Source organism: Muntiacus reevesi, chromosome 5 (assembly GCF_963930625.1).
Source record: "Muntiacus reevesi chromosome 5, mMunRee1.1, whole genome shotgun sequence".
Classification (NCBI taxonomy): domain Eukaryota; kingdom Metazoa; phylum Chordata; class Mammalia; order Artiodactyla; family Cervidae; genus Muntiacus; species Muntiacus reevesi.
Genome location: NC_089253.1, coordinates 99451121 through 99471021, shown reverse-complemented (window position 1 = coordinate 99471021; position 19901 = coordinate 99451121).

The window sequence follows — 19901 nt, the reverse complement described above, 5'->3', positions numbered from 1 at the left end:
TAGGCTCTCAGGATTTCAAATGCATATTCAAGTTGGGGAAGCATGGCTGTAGACCAGTGCTAGCTAACAAAACTTTCTGCAATGATAGGAATTTCTATATCTGTACTGTTCAATATGATAGCTGTTAGCCACATATGGCCACTGAATATTTGAAATATGGCTAGTGCAACTGAGGAGCTGAATTTTAGATTTAATTTTAATTACATTAAATTTTTTATTAAATTATGTTAAATTTAAATAACCCATATGGGTAATGTATGGCGAGTGGCTACCATGTTGGATGGTTCTAATTCTTTCTAAAAATTTGGCTCCATCTTACCTCTCTAGTGGATCTTCTGCATTATGGTTACTTGTATTTACAAAAAACAAAAGAAAAGAAATCATCCTCTAGCTATACTCTTCAATTGGGTGCAAAGAGTGTAGAGCTATATACTATGGGAGTATTGATCTCCATTCTCCCCACAACTGAGCTTCAGCTTATGCCAGTAAGACAGACCACAATTATGACTATGCAACTCCACTTGAACAAGCAAAGAAAATGTGGTATAGGCAGGGAAAAGATATTTAAAGAGCTTTAGAGAATAAGAATGATAATGTATTGAACCTTCCCTGTGTCCCAGGCTACATCATTTATATTCATAATTTCATTTGATCTTCACAACAAGAGGATAGAAATTTTTGTCATCTTGGTCACTGTTGATTCCAAGTACTTGAAACAGGGAGTGGCACATAGCCGATGCTCAAGTAACAGTTAAATGGATGGATGAGCTAGTATCCCCATTTTATAGATGACAAAATTGAGGCACAAAGCAATTAAGTAAGTTTCCTGAGGCCATAGAGTGACACAGCAAAGATTTAAGTCTCTGTAGTGCTTAAGTCTCCGTAGAGCTCCAAATCCCATCTCAGCATCATGCATGGATAGACAGCCTGTTTAACCACATTAATAAATGTTGGTCCACCTGCTGCTGCTTCTGGATTCACCTATGCTACCTGAGGCAGGGATGAAGTTTAGATATAAAGGGAAGACTTGATTTTAAAAAGTTTGTTGACTACTTGCCATTTGCCGCACTCTCGGAAAGCACTGGTGTGTATCAGTGTTTCATCACCTTTAATGTTCGTATGAATCTCCTAAAGTTCTTGTTGAAATGCATATTCCGATTCCTGGAGGAAGTGACATCGAGCTGAGACTTATTAATGAAACAGGCATACAAAGTGAGGCACGTAAAGAAAGTCTCAGAAGGGTGTTCCAGGAAGATGGAACTGCATGCAAAAAGAATGGGAGGCTCAAGCTAGGATGGAGCATCTGGGCATAAGAAAATCGTCTTGACGTCCTATGGTGCACCTGCTTCTCCCAGGGCAAACACCTTATCTAAAGGATGGCGTGCTGGATTTCAAACGCTGCCTTTTCTTGGCTACAGGCTAGCGCCCAGGTCACCTGCAGATAAACAGCTTACTCTGAATCCCATCCTCAAAGCACTGCTTGGTTTTAGTTGATATTTCTGATTTCCCGTTTGATGTTCGGAATCCTCTGCCCACTGCTCCTCAGCCCCATGCGATGTGCTGGCGTCCCTTGGAAGCCTAATGAGGCAGTTGCCATGGTAACCCGGTGACATCCTTCTGTAGCTGATGCTAATGCCGTAGCTCCCCAAACCGTGTGTCTGTTTCTTTCTGTTTGGTAAATTAATAACATTTAAATTAAACATATTAATTTATTTCATGTCAATTAATTTGTATGTTAAGCTGCATGCTGACTTCACCCTCTCCTCCCCCAACACCCATTAATTAACTCCAGCCAAATTGGGAGCACATCAGAGAAGGTTGTAATAGCTTCCAGCAAACTGCAATTACAATACTTTGCTCCTGTGTAGAAAGTAATCAATGTCAAAATAATTGCTTTTCACAGGTCTACAGTCAGCTGTCTTGTCAGATAGTTAACTTGTAATTATAACCATTTGGATTTTTAAAAATAAAACATGTAGCCAAAATATTGGAAGGAAAAGCCGTGGCTTCTAATACAACTAATTGTGTTGAGTATCTCAGTATGTCTCATTTTTCAATTGTGTTTTCTCAGTACCCAGCCATCTCTCTCTCAGGCTAGTGATGACTTCCCTCTGCAACTTTGAGTTCCCGTTTCAGGAATCATGGTTCCCAAGAGGTTAGTTTCGGAGAAATGTCAAACACACCAATGAATTCTGGGCCAATTTTTGCCTTTTTTTTACTTTCTGTCTTTGTAGATATGGTGGGAAAGCTGGTTCCTCCAAATGAGATTATGTTCCTAGAATCTGTACTGGCTGGAGGGCAGCAGAGGTTGCCAAGTTTAATGTGTGCTTTGCTAATCTTATTGAAGCAACTTCTCTTCCCCCTGACTCTCTTTGCACAGCTTTAAGCATACTGGCCTCTTTCCCCAAGCTTTGTGGCACAGCTCTTTATTTAAAGTAAAAACTGGTGTCTGGGAAATTGCACATAGGTGAATACCACTATGAATACCATCTTTCCAAAGGCTTGTTTCTTCATTCTGACTGGAAGGGGTGCTATGGGAATATTGATGGCCACCCAGGCTTCTACCAGTGACTCAACATTGCACTTGTTAAATTGGGTGTGCCAGAGATCTGCTCATGTTGTAGCCTTATATATGATATCTTCTATCCTTGTAGATCCTGGAGCTCCAATTTGTCTACCCTCTAATCACCTCCCCCTGCACATCCATCGAATCAGCTGGATGTTGACCAAGTGCATTCTTGCACAGTCCTGTCTCTGTGTTAGGCTCTGGGGATTGAGAGTTGAACAAGCAAAATTTGTCCAAAGCCTGTCTCTCTTAGAGCCAGGACATGACCCCCTTCTTTCTCATTGGGATTTTGTTGAAGAGCAATACAGGTTTATTGTTTCTGCTATTGATTTGTGGAGACCCCTTCTGACTTTCTATAGTCACTAAAGACTTTTATCTTCCAAAGTCAAATATTTCCTCTGTCAAACCTTGCTCCTATCTGTAGTTTACAAAGGTTTGTCTTGGGAGGTGAAAGAAAAGAAAAATAAAAAGACAACCCACAACATCTACATAGCACATGCACACACATGCACACACCTCTCAATGTATCCATTTTCCTGAAGCTATAACCACTTCTCTTCCAACTTGGGCAGATGGGTGTTTATTACCAGATAAAGAATTACAGGAATGAGGGTACCACAAGTTACTAAAGATTTAAGGACAGAATGCTAAAAAATGACTTTGCAGGTTTTACAGGAATAAGGGGATCTACCTGTTTTATGCACACAGGAAAATTGAATTTACAGTCTCCTCTAAACCAGCAGCCATGCCTTTTGACCTAGCAACTGCTGCACTGTAGGCATTTAATGAATATTTATTTTAAGGTCCTGAATTCTATATGTCTCTGCACAAGCCTCTGATCTATTTTGTGTCTGTTGTTTCTCCTGACTTAAAAATAGATGTGATGCTTTGCTAACTCAAAGATGCATCAGGAATTGGTCAAAAAACCACTTGTCGGACTTTCACATGCCACTTGGTGTGCCAGATTGTAGCCCTCATAATTTGAGGGCTTGACTGATATTTGGGGCTTAGCAGGTGGTGCTAGTGGTAAAGAACCCACCTGCCAATGTAGCAGACATGAGATGTGGGTTCAATCCCTGAGTCGGGAAGATACCCTGGAGAAGGAAATGGCAACCCACTTCAGTATTCTTGCCTGGGAAATCCCATGGACAGAGGAGCCTGGCAGGCTACAGTCCATAGGGTCCCTAGAGTCAGACGTGACTGAAGCAACTTAGCATGCATGCACTAATATTTGCTTATCATCTCTTCATAATTATCAGCATTTACTTCACAGGGTTGGTTTTGAGGCGTGTGAAGCAGTGTGTCCAAATACCATGTGTGTATCAGTAAGTTGATTTCAATAACGTCCTATGTTTATATAATTATATGCAAAAAAGAATTGATCAGTAGTGCAGGGATAATTCCTGGAACAAATAATTTTTGTATCCTTCCTCATCATGAGACTTCATGAGCTAATCCCTCCAGAGTGGCTAGCTCTGGCCAGATGAAGGATGTCCAGTGAAGATTCTGCAGGTGACCAGCACTGATGGAATTCATTGCCTTGCATAGGCAGAGAGAATGGTTCTCTTTGTTCTGGGAATGCATGGGGAAGATGCTTTGGCCTTGTCTAATTTTCAAGAAAAATGAGAAGATACGTTTTAGGACATGTGCTCTTCCCTCCCGAGAATAAAAGGCAGAGAAATTTCCTTTCAGTCCTATTGCTGGCTAGACTTTTGCTATAGGATTTGAAAATAATGGAGTTGGGTTGTCATGGCAATGTATCCTGTGCCGTAGTTGTGATATTGTAGCTGATTTCTTGATGCTACTTTTATTTCAAGAATTGCTGAAAGTTTCTCAAAATGGCTTCAAGGCCACGCAGACTGGCAGCTTACGTATCAGATGAAGGAGCAGGTATGAGGCTTGCCTGGCTTCCTGGGTGATGACAGAGTGGAATTTTCGAGTCTCTGTGCTTGAGAGAAAAATCTAAAGAAACTTGGTGTTGGGCTTTCCTGGTGGCTCAGTGGTAAAGAACCCACCTGCCAATGCAGGAGACATGGGTTCGATCCCTGGTCCAGGAGGATCCTACATGCTGGGGAGCAACTAAGCCAGTGGGCCCCAATTATGTGGCCTGTGCTCTAGAGCCTGGGAACCACAACTACTGACCCCACCTGCTACAGCTACTGAAGTCTGAGTGCCCTAGAGCTCGTGATCTGCAACCAGAGAAGCCACTGCAATGAGAAACCCGTGTTCTACAACCAGAGAGTAGCCCTCACTCTCCACAACTGCAGAAAAGCCCCACAGCAGCAAAGACCCAGCGCAGCCAAAAATAACTAACTAAATAAAACTATTAAAGAAAAGGCTTATTTAAAAAAAAGAAAAGAAACTTGGTTTTCTCATTTAACAAAATCACTTTCATATACGTAACATCTCTCAGAACTGCTGGGCCATACTTTTTTCCCCAAACAAAATCTTTTCTCAACTTGGGGATGTTACATCTGATGGCTGGTAATTCTTAATGATCACTGATACCTTCTATTTCCTTGGTCCATCCAACCTTCTATGCTTCCTGGGATCTTCTTAGAGCCTTCTTCTCTGGCCTATCTGATGGGTTACCATGTCTTGTCAGTTTTAGAATGATAAGCAACATTTTGTTGAGTGCTTTCTCAGTGTCAGACACCATCCTGAGTGCATGATGTACAATAGCAAACTTAACTTCGGCTCAACCCTGTGAGGTCGATCACATTCCTTATTCTTTTTGACATGTAGAGAGGAGCACAGAGGCCTAAGAAGGCCAAGTTACTTGCTCAAGGTCACATAGAATAGGGATGGCAGGGTCAAGGTTCAAACCCAGAGCCTGTGCTCTTAACCACTGTAACTGCAGTACCCGCATCCTGTCTCCTCTGTGCCTGTAGAATCCACCAACCTCTGTTATCACCAGCACCCTGGCTCAGAGTTCCATTGTCTCTCGCTAAAATCATTGCCGCAGCCTCCCGAACCTGTTCGTCTCTCTCTCTCTGGCCTGTCACTGATCCGTTCTGCACACAAGCACCATAGTGAGTGTCGTGAATTTCCATCAGAGTTACACCCCATCCCATCCCAGGTCAACCTCTTCAACAGAACCTCAGTGCCACCCGGATGTGGCCCTAACTCCTTGTGTAGGTGATGCCTGTGTGAAAATGATAGTGAAAATGTCCATGAACTTGATAATGATGAGAACTGGTATTGACAAAGCATATACACGGTGCCATATGTATGGTGGGGATCTTCTCATGGGATCCTCTCAACAACTCCAACCAAAGCAGGATTGGCTTCAGATGGGGGCTGGGTGACTCCTGGCCCTTGACCTTTAAGCACTCCTCCTGCTTTCCATGCCTTCTGCACCCCGGGTGTACTGAGCAAACTGCAGTTTCCCTCCAGTTATGTGTTACTCACCTCTGGGCCTTCACCTTGAGCCTCCCCATGCCTAGCACTGTGCCTGGTGCATAAAGATGTTTGTTGAATGAGTGGAAGAATTTCATAGAAGATGCCATACTGTTCAGAATCCACTAGGGCCACTAATGTATCGGTGTGTTTGTTAGTCACTCAGTCGTATCTGACTCTTTGTGACCCCATGGACTGTAGCCTGCCAGGCTCCTCTGTCCTAGGGATTCTCCAGGCAAGGATGTTGGAGTGGATAGCCATTGCCTTCTCCACGGGACCTTCCTGAACCAGAGATTGAACCCAGGTCTCCTGTATTGCAAGCAGATTATTTTACCATCCGAGCCATCAGGCAATGTATCAGAGCAGAAAACAAGTCCAGTAAAACAAAATCAAAGCAAAAGAGAAGCCAGTGATGGGGAGGACTGGAGGAAGAGTAAAAACCAGAGGTAAGAGAAGACAGGACTTGGGAACCAAAGTGGGCAACTGATTTTGTCTCCAGCCTGAGAGGTAACATAGGGAATAGACAGCAAGATGACCTGTGGGGGTCAGGTGTCAAGCTGGGAGGCCCTGAATGCCACAAAGTGGGGATGAGGGCTGCTGTGTCATTCCTGGAGACAATAAACCAGCTCAGTTGACTCTGAAGAATTGATTCTTTCCCACTGACTGACTGAGTTGCAGGGTCATCTTCTCTTGGCTGTGCAAGTATTGTGTTAGACATGGGATGCTGGGAAAGATTGAAAGCAAAAGGAGAAGAGGGAGACAGAGGATGAGATGGTTTGATAGTATCACCAACTCAGTGGACTTGAATTTGGGCAAACGTCGGGAGATGGTGGAGGGCAAAGGAGCCTGGCATGCTGCAGTCCATGGTGTCACAAAGAGTCAGACACGGCATAGTGACTGAACAACAACAACAGCAAAGGCTGTTAACAGCAAGCTGGTGAAGGGACTTCTCTCGTGTTCCTGTGGTTAAGAATCCACCTACCAATGCAGGGGACTCAGGTTCAATCCTTGGTCTGGGAAGATTTCACATGCCATGGGGCAACTAAGCCCATGCACCACAACTACTGAAGCCCACACGTCCTAGAGCCTGTGCTCCACAACAAGAGAGAAGCCACTGCAATGAGAAGCCCACACACTACAACTAGAAAGTAGACCCTGCTCACTGCAACTCTAGAAAGCTCTTGCATAGCAATGAAGACCCAGCACAGCCAAAAATAAAACTAAAAAGAGAGAGAGAGAGAAAAAAAAAGGCAGCCTGGTGCAAAGCCTTGCCAAAGAGCTTGTGATTTTATTGTGGAAGCTATGGAGAGCCACTGGAAGATAATTTGAAGTACCCAGGTTCTCCCCAGCCTGCTGGGAAGTTTAGATAAATACCTAATCACAGCAGTCATTGAAAAACTTCCAGAAGCCCATGTCAAGCAAAGCAGGTGAAATTGAAATCCTCCCCTAGCAAAAGCAATTTCTCCTTACTTCTCCCCTCCTCAAACACACTTAAGAGAGACTCAGAATTTGTAAAGGGGAGTAAACCTGGGGAGCAGGGTTTAGTTCCCTATTAACCCAGCTCACTCATCTCCAGAGGTGGAACTAGCAAATTTCCTCCTCTGTCCAGGCAAGGCAGTGCAGTCAGGGGGATGAACATAGAAATCTCTGAGCTGGAATAATGTTGGGCCCAGCAAGGCTGTGTTTCCACTGTGTGCCTTTCATTGCTAAAATGAGTTATTAGCTCCACTAAGAATGTCCTCTAAATATAAATCTCCTATGCCTAACAGATAAAGGCTCCTTTTTGCCTTGACTCTCCAAACACCCTACTTCAGGCATCTGTGCATAGTGGCAAAGCTAGACTTGGTCCCACACCACAAAGGGATAAAGAACTGTACATGATTATGAGCTAACTTATTTATTTTTATGTAAACTTTTTATTGGAGCAGAGTCAGTTAACAGTGTTGTGATAGGTTCAGGTGGACAGCAAGGGGACTCAGTCATCCATATATGTATCTGGTGGTGATTTAGTCACTAAGTCATGTCTGACTCTTTGCAACCCTGTGGACTGTAGCCCGCCAGGCTCCTCTGTCCATGAGATTCTCCAGGCAAGAATACTGGAGTGGATTGCCATTTCCTTCTTCAAGGGATCTTCCAGAGCCAGGGATCTAACTCGGGTCTCCTACATTGCAGGCGGATTTGTATCTATTCTCCCCCAAACTCCCCTCCTACCGAGGCTGCCACATGACATTGAGCAGAGATCTCTGTGCTATGCAGTAGGACCTTGTTGGTTATCCATTTTAAATATAGAAGTGTCATGAGCTACGTTAAATGTAGCAGGAGACATGTGGGTGTTACCTGTTAGTAACACCCTGTTAGTTAGTTTCCCTCCTGTGCTTTCACAAAAACTTTTAAAGAGCCCTCAGGAGATGTCATTTAGCCTGGCTGTAACAAGAGCATGTGGGCTAAGGACTGAATTGGTTAATTCTAATATTGCATCATTAAGGGAAATGATTTCTTTTCCATGGAGCCAAATTGGATTAATTATATGCATGCAGAGTATACTTAACAAATGGCATAATTCGAAGGTGCTGGTCTGGGTCACGCACAATTTGGTTCTTTGTTTTTCAGCCGACAAGGCATTTGCCACTTACACTCTGAATTAAATGTGCTGGGTTTGAACATTCTAGTGGTCATTAATGTTAGTTGATGGGCTTTGGTGTGTTTATTTTTCCCACTAGATTATATACATAATGCTGCAGATTATGACTGGTGGAGTTAAAAACACACAGCCAGAAGAGAGAGTTCATGGTTCATTGGACACATTTAGTGCTTGATCAGAATGCAGAGTGCCATCAATCCAATTTATCCCTTGATTATCAGCCTGCTCTGTGTAATTAAGAGATGAGGCCAGGCTTGCTGTCCTTTCTTCACCCAGTGAGGACTGACCAGAAGCATTAAGTTCTGAAGACAAAGTTGGCCATGTGGTGATATCCTCGATGGCACTTATTGGGCAGGTGACAAAGATGGGGGAAGACTCTGTGCCCTCAGCACTTGCAGGGGGCCGCACTGTGGGGGGGGGGGGGTTGATAAGGCTCTGATAAAGCTTTCATGAAATTGAAAGGTGCTTGCTTCTTGGAAGGAAATCTATGACAAACCTAGATAGCATATTAAAAAGCAGAGACATCACTTTGCTGACAAAGGTCTGTAGAGTCAAAGCTATAGTTTTTCCAGCAGTCATGTATGGATGTGAGAGTTGGACTATAAAGAAGGCTAAATGCTGAAGAATTGATGCTTTCAAATTGTGGTGCTAGAGAAGACTCTTGAGAGTCTCTTGGACTGCAAGGAGATCAAACTAGTCTTGAAATCAACCTTGAATTTTCATTGGAAGGACTGATGCTGAAACTCCCAATACTTTGGCTACCTGATGAGAAATGCTGATTCATTGGAAAAGACCCTGATGCTGGGAAAGATTGAAGGCAAAAGGAAAAGTGAGCCACAGAGGGTGAGATGGTTGGATGGCATCACTGACTCAATGGACATGAATTTGAGCAAACTCCCGGAGACAGTGGGGGACTGAGGAGCCTAGTGTGCTGCAGTCCATGGGGTTGCAAAGGGTCAGACAGGACTTAGCAACTGAACAAGAAGCTCCAATACTTTGGCCACCTGATGCAAAGAGCCAACTCTTTGGAAAAGACTGTCATGGCTGGAAAAGATTGAAGGCAGGAGAAGAAGGGTATGAAAGAAGATGAGATGGTTGGATGACGTCACTGACTCAATGTACATGAATTTGAGCAAACTTTGGGAAATGGTGAAGGACAGGGAAGCCTGGTGTGCTGTGGGCCATGGGGTCACAGTGAGCCAGACATAACTCAGTGACTGAGCAACAACAGCAACAAAGTTTTCATTAGGTGAGTGATGACAGAGAGGCAGTAGGCTTTTTTTCTCTTACACCTCCAGAGTGGGCTTTTACAAAGTGATAAGGAAAATCTTGGCATTCCTCTTCCCCCATAACATACACCTTCTTTTGCTCCTTCTACAGTGACCTGAGGAGGTATAACTGCACCTCTGGTCTTGCCAGAGGTCCTACTGTGATGTAAGAGCAGACAGTCATGCAGCTGTTTCCACTGCCGTGTGATAGGCTGCTGCTGGCAGCGTCCATAGCTGCCACTCTGGAATTGTGCAGTGATTGACAAAAACTTGGCAAAGACAGCGTTTGAGGATGTACAGTTTCCTTAATGCCAAAGACTATTTATCAGAAGGCAGGAAATAACACAAAGTGCTCCTGGATGGACGAACAGATGGCTTCCGAGGTCGTCCTAATGTCCCTGGGAACTTAGAGCTGAAGATAAGTCACCTGCCCCAAAGCAGGGGTTCGGCCAGACATGAGAGGTATCTTCTGCTAATCTTATGGGGACTTTCGGTCTCTCTTATCCACCCTTTGTCCCCCCAGCTAGGTTTCTGGCTATGTGTCTGCCCACTAATCAGATGTAAAGATTAATATCTTCTGAAAAAAAGCCCTCCAATATATTTACTGTGTGATGTGGGGAAACCATTTCCTAGGAGCATCCTTCAGCAAGTTCAGGCTTTAGACTGTCTGAGATCTAGTTTGGCTAGAGCTAAATATTTACAAAGATCTTCAGAAGTATTTCTCTGAGAAAATCTGGGAAGACGTCATGGAGGAGGCATCATTTTTAAATTTTTTAATTGGAAAATAATTGCTTTATAGTACTATGGTAGTTTCTGCTGTATAATGACATGAATCAGCTCTAAGTATACACATATCCCTTCCTCCTTGAGTCTCCTTCTCATTCCACCACCCCTCCCCCGCTTTCCTACCCGTCTAGGTCACGGGGCTCCTTGTGTTATATTGCAGCTTCCCACTAGCTATCTCTTTTTCACATGGTAATGTGTATATGTCATTGCTACTCTCTCAGTTCATCCCACCCTCTCCTTCCCCTGCAAGGGGAACAGAACAAGTCTGTTCTCTACATCTGTGTCTCTATTCCTGCCCTGTGAATAGGTTCATCAGTACTATTTTTCTACATTCCATATGTATGTGTTAATATACAATATTTGTTTTTCTCTTTCTGACATACTTCACTCTGTTTGACAGATTCTAGGTCCTTTTTCCTCACTACAACTGACTCAATTTTGTTCCTTTTAGTGGCTAAGTAATAGTCCATTGTATAAATGTACCACAATATGATCCATGTATCTGTCAATGGACATCTAGGTTGGTTCCATGTCCTGGCTATTGTAAATAGTGCTGCAATGAACATTGGGGTACATATGTCTTTTTGAATTATGGTTTTCTCAGGGTATATGGAGGAGGCATCATTTGAGCTGAATTTTGATGTATGAAGAGGTGTTTTCTAGGTAAACTTTGTAAAGGAGGAGCATCTCTACTAAGCACACGAGCACTTACAAAGCAGAGGAGATGCAAAAATATGCTTTTGGGAGAAGCTAAAGTTTGGTGTGGTGGAGAAGGGTTTGTGTCCCAGCTAGGGTGGCCTCAGGTCCATGGCATATGGGGATTGCAGCAGTTTGGGGTGGGATGAAGGGAGCTGGGATGGGCAAGACCTTTATTGAGAGGAACTCATTGAGCTTCAGAGGTCAGAACATGTAGCTCCCCAAGCTCAGTGTGGTTCAGCTTGTCCTGCAGTGGGTGGAGAGTCTGTGTATTTGAGCACACTGGTCCATGTGTGTCCCATATGGACAGGTTTTATTCCATGTATTAACCTAATATTTGAATGTTAAACTCTTTTTGACAAAAAATTTGCAGAAAATTTAGAAAATACAATAAAATAGAAATGCAAATAACCTGATCATCTGAAGGTAACTACTGATAATCTTTGGGGGTCTATTGTTTATATACATACATTTTCTGAACAAAAATAGGATTGCATAGTATGGGTTATTTTATAATCTGCTCTTTACACTAAACCCACCATCAGCCTCTCTCCATTCCAATACATGATGTTAAGTTTTTTTAAATACATTTTTGTTTATTTATTTTTGTCTGTGCCGAGTCTTCATTGCTGCACGGACTTTTCTCTAGTTGTGGTGAGCGGGGGCTACTCTCTAGCTGTGTTGCATGGACTTCTCGTTGCAGTAGCTTCTCTTGTTGTAGAGCACGGGATCTAGGGCACGTGGGCTTCAGTGGTTGCAGCACATGGGCTCAGTAGTTGCCGTTCCCGGGCTCCAGAGCACAGGCTCAATAGTCGTGGCACACGGGCTTAGTTGCCTTGTGGCACGTGGGATCTTCCCGACCCAGGGATCGAACCCACGTCTCCTGCATTGGCAGGTGGACTCTTTACCACTGAGTCGCCAGGGAAGCTCAATACTAGTTTTAATGACTACATGCTAGTCCGTTGATAACAGGCAGAATAATTTATTCATCCAGATGCTGATTATTAAGATACTCAGTTTGCGTGACAGGCCACCATATCTCTCCACTTACATTCCATGTGCTTGCATCTCCTTATTCTCTAAGTTCACCTAAAGCAATACCCACAGAGTAGAAACACTGTTTCTGATGCTTTCTTATAAAGCATCATTGACTCTGGTCTGAAGCTCTTCTTTGTTTTTTTTCTGTCTTAACACCCCTTGTTGGTCAGTGGAGGAATAGGGGCCAAATTTAGACCCCAAATCCCTGAGATGCATGACTCCTATAGCTTGTAGGGAGAAAGAATCTTTGATTCAGATGTGTCCATTCCCCTTCTCCAGCTGTTTCCAAGAACCACAGCACAGAGGCAGTAGACAACTTGTCACAGTAAATTTGGTATGGTGGCAGCCTAGCTATTAATAAGCCACCCACATCGTGGAGAAATGAGGTTCAATTAAGCCCCTTAAGCCTCCCGGCCATGCTGCCTGAGTTGGTTTTTTCATTTGTGTCCCTGCTCTGCAGACCTTGGCCTAATGGAATGTGTTTCTGCATCAGTGAATTTCTTTAGGCTGCTTGCTAGTGGGCTTCTGTTTGACTGAAATCTCGAGGATTCACTGTGTGTGTGTTTGTGTGTGTGCACGTCATGGCACGTGTATAGACCCAGAGGGCTTTGAGTTCCAGGGCAAGGAACTGACTACCTAGGCAACCAGCTTCGTGACGGGCTTGAAAATCTGGTGTCTGTTACATGTGACCTCTGGAGAGAAGCCTGCAGGGGAGGCCCCACCTTGGTATGACCTTGGGGGAGAAAGTATAACAATTCTGCCTGTCATTTTGCACATCCACTCATCTGTCCACCCATCTACCCACTCCTCCATTTATTTGCTCATTTTACATTATTTGTTGGGTGTCTGTTGTATGCCAGGTGATACAGCAGTTAAGCATCCACCTGCCACTCTGCAAGAGATGCAAGAGAGGTGGGTTTGATCCCTCAGTCAGGAAGGTCCCCTGGGATAGGAAATGGCAACCCACTCCAATATTCTTGCCTAGAAAATTCCGTGGACAGAGGAGCCTAGATGGTACAGTTCATGGGGTTGCGAAGAGTTGGACATGACCGAGCATACACACAAGCACACACAGGGTATCCCAGGCTCTGTTTAAGGCACTTAAAGATACTCAGTAACCAAAAGTGACAAAAGTTCTGCCCTCCTGCCCTTTTGGAACTTACATCTGATGATGGGAGACAGGCAGAACCCTTTGAGCATAATAAATAAATGTTCCATAGTATTTAGAAGGTACTAAGGGATCTGGGCTTCCCTTGTGGCTCAGCTGGTAAAGAATCTGCCTGCAATGTAGGAGACCTAGGTTCAATCCCTGGGTTGGGAAGATCCCCTGGAGAAGGGAAAGGCCACTCACTCCAGTATTCTGGCCTGGAGAATTCCATGGACTGTATAGTCCATGTGGTCCCAAAGAGTCAGACACGACTGAGTGACTTTCACTTTCAAGGGATCTGGGAAAATTGCAGTGGAGGGGACTTTGGGTCCCCAGTCAGGATAGGGAAGTGCAGTTGTGATTTTAAGTAGGGTTACGGTGAGGGTAGTGATAAAGATTCTCACTTTGACCAAACTCAAGTCAGGTTCTCCTAAACTCTTTCCCATACCTCAGTTTTGGTAAAACTGAGGGTTGCAGTAATAATTGTTCTTTGAGTATGGTATACTTATTAGAGGGAAATGAACTTCTGCATTCATACCAGCCCCAGAGTGGCAGAGCCAAGGGTTGAAGAAAACTGTCTGCCTTCAAATTCCCCCATGCCTTCCTGCTCATAATAAGCTCTCCAGACTTACAGGGAAGGCTGTCAGCTAATAAGGTATTTGAAAGGGGCTGGCAGATGGTCAAGTGCTGTGTAAATGTACGTTGTTATTGTTACTATAGATGGGACTTGGGGTTAAGTTCTGAGATGACCCTGGTGTCTAGCAGAGAACATTGTCCTCATCAGCCGGCAGTGGCTTTTGAGTGACAGCTGAACATTTTGTCACTGAAGGTCACAGAAGAACTCAACCAGGCTGATCTCCATTAATAGATTTTATCATCATGTTTTGCACTTAAAGCTATTATTTACACAGTACAGGTTAGCAATAGCTGCCACATATACATTTTGCTAATTGATTTATGTTAACTTCCACATGTGCTGTTGATCAATATAAACAGCCTTGTTTTGTTGTGTCCTTGGAGACTTAGAACAGACTTCCCATCAGTGCATGTGGACCTCTGGGTGACCTCTCTGGTCCTCTTTTGCACAGAGGAGAGGAACACAGATGACTGTGGTTATCTAGAGTTTTTTTGCATTATCATGTGTACCTGTTTCCTATCCGTCTCAACAAGCTTGTACTGCAAATCTGTTTCAACATCAAGTTTCTGGTAGTGGTACTGACATGTATATAAATAACCCTTAGGCTAGGGATTCTTACGTTAACTTTCAGTAAATCTTACTTGGGTAATAAATTAAGTGTGTGTGTGTGTGTGAGAGAGAGAGAGAGAAAGAGAGATAGAGGGAGGGAGGCAGGGAAGGAGGGAGGGAGAGGGAGAGGTAGAGAGTTTTCTGCTTGTGATATTTGAACTAGAGAGAGTTCATGTTTACCTGGCTCAGGCAATAAACCTAAACCTGCCTGAATCATTTGCACTAAATGTGAATGCCAGAAATAGCACTCACACCTGACCTTTTCAGTTTAGAGACAGCTGGCTCTGGAGCAGGAAATTGAAGCTTGTGGAGAGGAAAGGGACAGGCTGAAAGAGTAGTAAAAGGAGCCCAGCCTGGGAGTTTTCAAAGCCCTTGTGGCTGGGGGAGAGTGGGCTGGGATGAGTGGAGGGCCTCCTTCCAGCTGACTTAAATAAACACAAAAGCCTGGATGAGATTCCTAAGGAGCTTTAGGAAGCCTTGCAGTTCTTGCCGACTTTAAATACTCTCCTGAGATCCTGGGAGTCCATAGAATTGATATGAAAATCAAATTACATGCATTTTTGAGTAGGCAGAGAAGCTACTTTTTATTTTTAAGATGATTTTTATCATGTAGTTAAGCATCAAACAGCGCTGAAAGACTGCTAACAAAAACAGCAGTGCCCTGATTTCCTCTGCACTCTTCCTCCATCATGCTCCTCAGAAGCAACCACCTCTATTTTCTTTTTTTTTCTTTTTTAAATATTATTTTATTAGTTGGAGGCCAATCACTTCACAACATTTCAGTGGGTTTTGTCATACATTGACATGAATCAGCCATATAGTTACATGTATTCCCCATCCCGATCCCCCCTCCCACCTCCCTCCCCACCCGACTCCTCAGGGTCCTCCCAGTGCACCAGGCCCGAGCACCTGACTCATGCATCCCACCTGGGCTGTTGGTCCGTTTCACCATAGATAATATACATGCTGTTCTTTCAAAACATCCCACCCTCACGTTCTCCCCCAGAGTTCAAAAGTCTGTTCTGTACTTCTGTGTCTCTTTTTCTGTTTTGCATATAGGGTTATCGCCACCATCTATCTAAATTCCGTATATATGTGTTAGTATACTGTAATGTTCTTTATCTTTCTGGCTTACTTCACTCTGTATAATGGGCTCCAGTTTCATCCATCTCATTAGAACTGATTCAAATGAATTCTTTTTAACGGCTGAGTAATATTCCATTCTATCATTTCTTCTGTAATTGCTCCCATATTTCCAAATAACATCAGTGTATCATCTCTTGAATGATCAGTTTTGGACACTGTCCATTTGTTTTGTATTAGGTGTAGACAAGGATTGCTGGCTTTCTTATGACCTTATATCCTTTCTTTTCATGCTCCCAATAGTATAATTGCACATTTTGTTGTAATTATTGGTGTTTCCATTATTATAACTATGATAATATTGTTTACTGTGGAGTCAAGGAGTATATTAAGATGATCCTTCCATGACTTCATTCCCTTCTCAGCCTACAGATAAAATCTTATTTCAGTTCCCAGATTTATTTTGAATCTGTGTCTCAGTCTTCATATAGTCACCAGCAATTCTATAAAATGCCTCTCAGTTTTGGTACAAATTTCCACCCAGTCAATCCTGTCAGATAGTCTGTAAGTTTCACTTTTTTCTCCTTGTCACCTCTCTCCTCACTTCTTTTGCTATCATCTGAACTGTGGCACAAATTTCATCCTGGGATTTCTCTTCTGTTATCTCAGAATTCCCCTTGCCTTTCTCTTTTGCTGGATTCTGTGCTTCCTTGTCTTATTTTTTCTTAGCTGACTTCCCCCATTTTAGTGGCTTTCCTTCTCCAGGAGTTTCCTACAGTGTATAGTAGAAGTAATTGTGTGTGAACTTGCATGTCTAAAAGTGTCATGTTTTATTCACATGCTGGTGGATAGTTTGGCTGGGTATGGAATTCCAGATTTTTTTTTCCCTCCGAATTTTGAAGGCATTGTTCAACTATTTTCTGGTTTCTGCTACTATTGTTGAGAAGTCTAATGCTTTTCTGATCCCCCATCCTTTGTATGTGACATTTTATTCCTCTCTAGATGCTTTTAGGATATTTTCTATCTCTGCTTTGAAAGTTTCATAATGATGGGTCTTAGTGTGGGTTTTCTTTTGTTTCTTCAACAGGAATTCATGTCTGGTACTCGAAAATTTTCTTGTATTTTTTCTTTGTTAATTTGCTGCCTATCTTCTTTGTTCTGTTTCCACAAATCTTTTAGTCACATGAAGGGCTTCCAGAATGGATCTTCTTTCTTATTTTCCTTTTTCTCCCCTGCTCCCTTCAATTATGGGAAAGTTCCTCAATATAACTTTCTACCCCTTTTGTGTGTGTGCTCAGTCATGTCTGACTACCTTTGACACTTTGACTATAGCCCACCAAGCTCCTCCATCCATGGGATTCTCCAGGCAAGAATACTGGAGTGGGTTGCCATTTCCTCCTCCAGGGGATCTTCCCAACCCTGGGATCAAACCCGCGTCTCCTGCATTGAAGGTGGATTCTTTACTGCTGATCCACTGGGGAAGCTCTTTTATGGGACTTCATACTCTGGATTCCAGAACACTTTTAGTTCAATTTCTTTAGAAAATATACCCACATCTCCTCTAAGAATAGAGAAGGGGTAGAAACTAATGATGCTGAGTTGGCCGCAAGCAGAAAAACTAGTTGTCTAACAGCTCCTGTTCCAGACTTTCCCAGTCTACTGTTTTCAGCCCTTACCTCAGCCCATCTGCCTCTGTTTCTGGTGCCTTAGGTTTCTAGGAATTTCTAGGGTTCCCAGGACAAATCAACTCACTTATCAGTAATGTATCCCTCTGCCAGATCTTAAATTGAACTCTTTCTCTCACTTACTTTCTGCTCATTCTATTTTCTCATTTGCTGTATTGTGGTTCAGTGATATAGATAATATCTAGTTTAATCCAAGCTACACTTGGATCTTTCTTTTGTGTTGCAAATTGATTTGTGAGAGGAAATGGGAACAGAGAATTTTTTTCATTCTGCCATCTTGAAGTTGGAAATCAAGCTGCTTTTTTTAAAAAAATGAGTTCTTTAAGCTACTTCTTTGGATAATAAGATGAAAGATCATTTGCTACAAGATTAACCATCCCTAGTGGTACACACTTTATTTATTAGAAGTTCAGCTTTCTTTAAGTGCAAAAAAATGCTCTTGAAGTATCATTCCTCCAAATATTTTGAGTGTTACTGAACTTTAGCAATGAGTACAGATTGTGTTCCTGCTTTTACTTAACTGGCCTTAATGATCTCTCACCATAATGATTGTTAATTTTTTTGTGGTGAAATATACATAACAGAAAATTGACCATTTTTACCAGTTTTAACAGACAAGATGGTTCGATGGCATCACCGACTTGATGGACATGAGTTTGAGTAAACTCCGGGAGTTGGTGGTGGACAGGGAGGCCTGGCATGCTGCAATTCATGGGGTTGCAAAGAGTCGGACACGACTGAGCGACTGAGCTGAACTGAACCAGTTTTCAGTGTATAATTCAGTGGCATTCAGTGCATTTACATTGTTGTGCAAACACCACCATCCATCTCTAGAACTTTTCACCTTCCCAAACTGAAACTTTGTACCCATTAACATTAACCACCTATCCTGCTTCTTCCCCCAGCTCTGTCTTTCTTTCTATGAATCTGACTACTTCAGATACTGATTATAATTGAAATCATACAGTATTGGTCCTTTTTTGACTAGCTTATTCCACTTATCATAATGTATTTATGGCTCCTGCAGAATACAAGGTCAGCATAATATATTCAAGGCTCCTTTTAAAGGATGAATAGTATTCCATTGTATGTGTAGAGCACATTCTCTTTATCCCCCCCTCCAGCAGTGGACGTTTGGGTTGCTTCCACATTTCAGCTACTGTGAATAGTGCTTCTATGGAATATGGGTGTATAAATATTTGTTCCAGTGCCTGCTTTCAGTTCTTTTGAATATATACCCAGAAGTGGAATTACTGGATCAAGTGGTAATTCTACTTGAAAACTTTTAGGAACTGCCACACTGTTTTCTATTCTATCTGTAACATTTTACTTTCTTACCAGCAATGCGGAAGTTTTAATTTCTCCACATCCTCACCAAGACTTCTGTTATTTTCTGGGTTTATTGTTTTTTTGCAGGATATTTTTAATAACATTCACCCTAATCATTGTGAATGTAACATCACTGACTTTTTAAAAGCACATACTGACTTTTATGGAGGGCCATTTAAAGTATTAATGCATGCCTTATCTCCTCAATCCTTACACCAGCTCTCTCTATATAGAGGAAGGCACATAACTCTTCCCATTTTACTGATAAGAAAACTGAAACTCAAAGACGTTAGGTGACTTGCCCAAGGTGATACAGTGAGTAAGAGGCAGAGGCAGTGTTCTAGCTATCCATCACTGTACAACAGACCACCCAAAACTTAGGGACTTAGAAACAAGCATCTATTATATAATCTTTCATAGCCCTGTGTATTGGCTGGGCTCAGCTGAACATTTCTCAAGTGTGTCTTCCACATGGTTGGGCCGGATGGTGCCTGTTCTTGGGGTCAGCTGAAGGCTTGACTCGGATGGACATCCAGTGGCTTCTCCTTCTCCTTCCTTTTGTTTTGGCTTTTTAATGCACATGTTTGCTTTCTCTGTGATCTTCCACGTGGTTTCTCTGTGCTCCTCCATGTGGTTTTTCTCCAGTCAAGTAGCTGGACCTCTTACATGGAAGTCCTGGGCTCCAAGAGGTAAGAAGTGGTAGCTACCGGGTCAGGTTAGGGCTGAGCTGGCACTGACACAGCATCACCCCATCCTATTGGTTGCAGTTACAGGGTCCACTAAGATCCAGGCTGTGGAGGAGGATATTCTGCCTTCTCAGGAAGGAACAGTGAAGGCACCTCACAAAAGAGTGTGTGGAGCTGGCGAAGCTAGCACTGCCACCCTTAGAAAAGAAAACCTCCCACTATCAGAATCTGAACCTCCAGACATCTGACTCCAGACCTATGTGGAATCCTGTGTTCCTGTTGGTTTTATCTTTGCTCTTGGAGTTATCAGAGTCTAAAGAAACTTTATTTT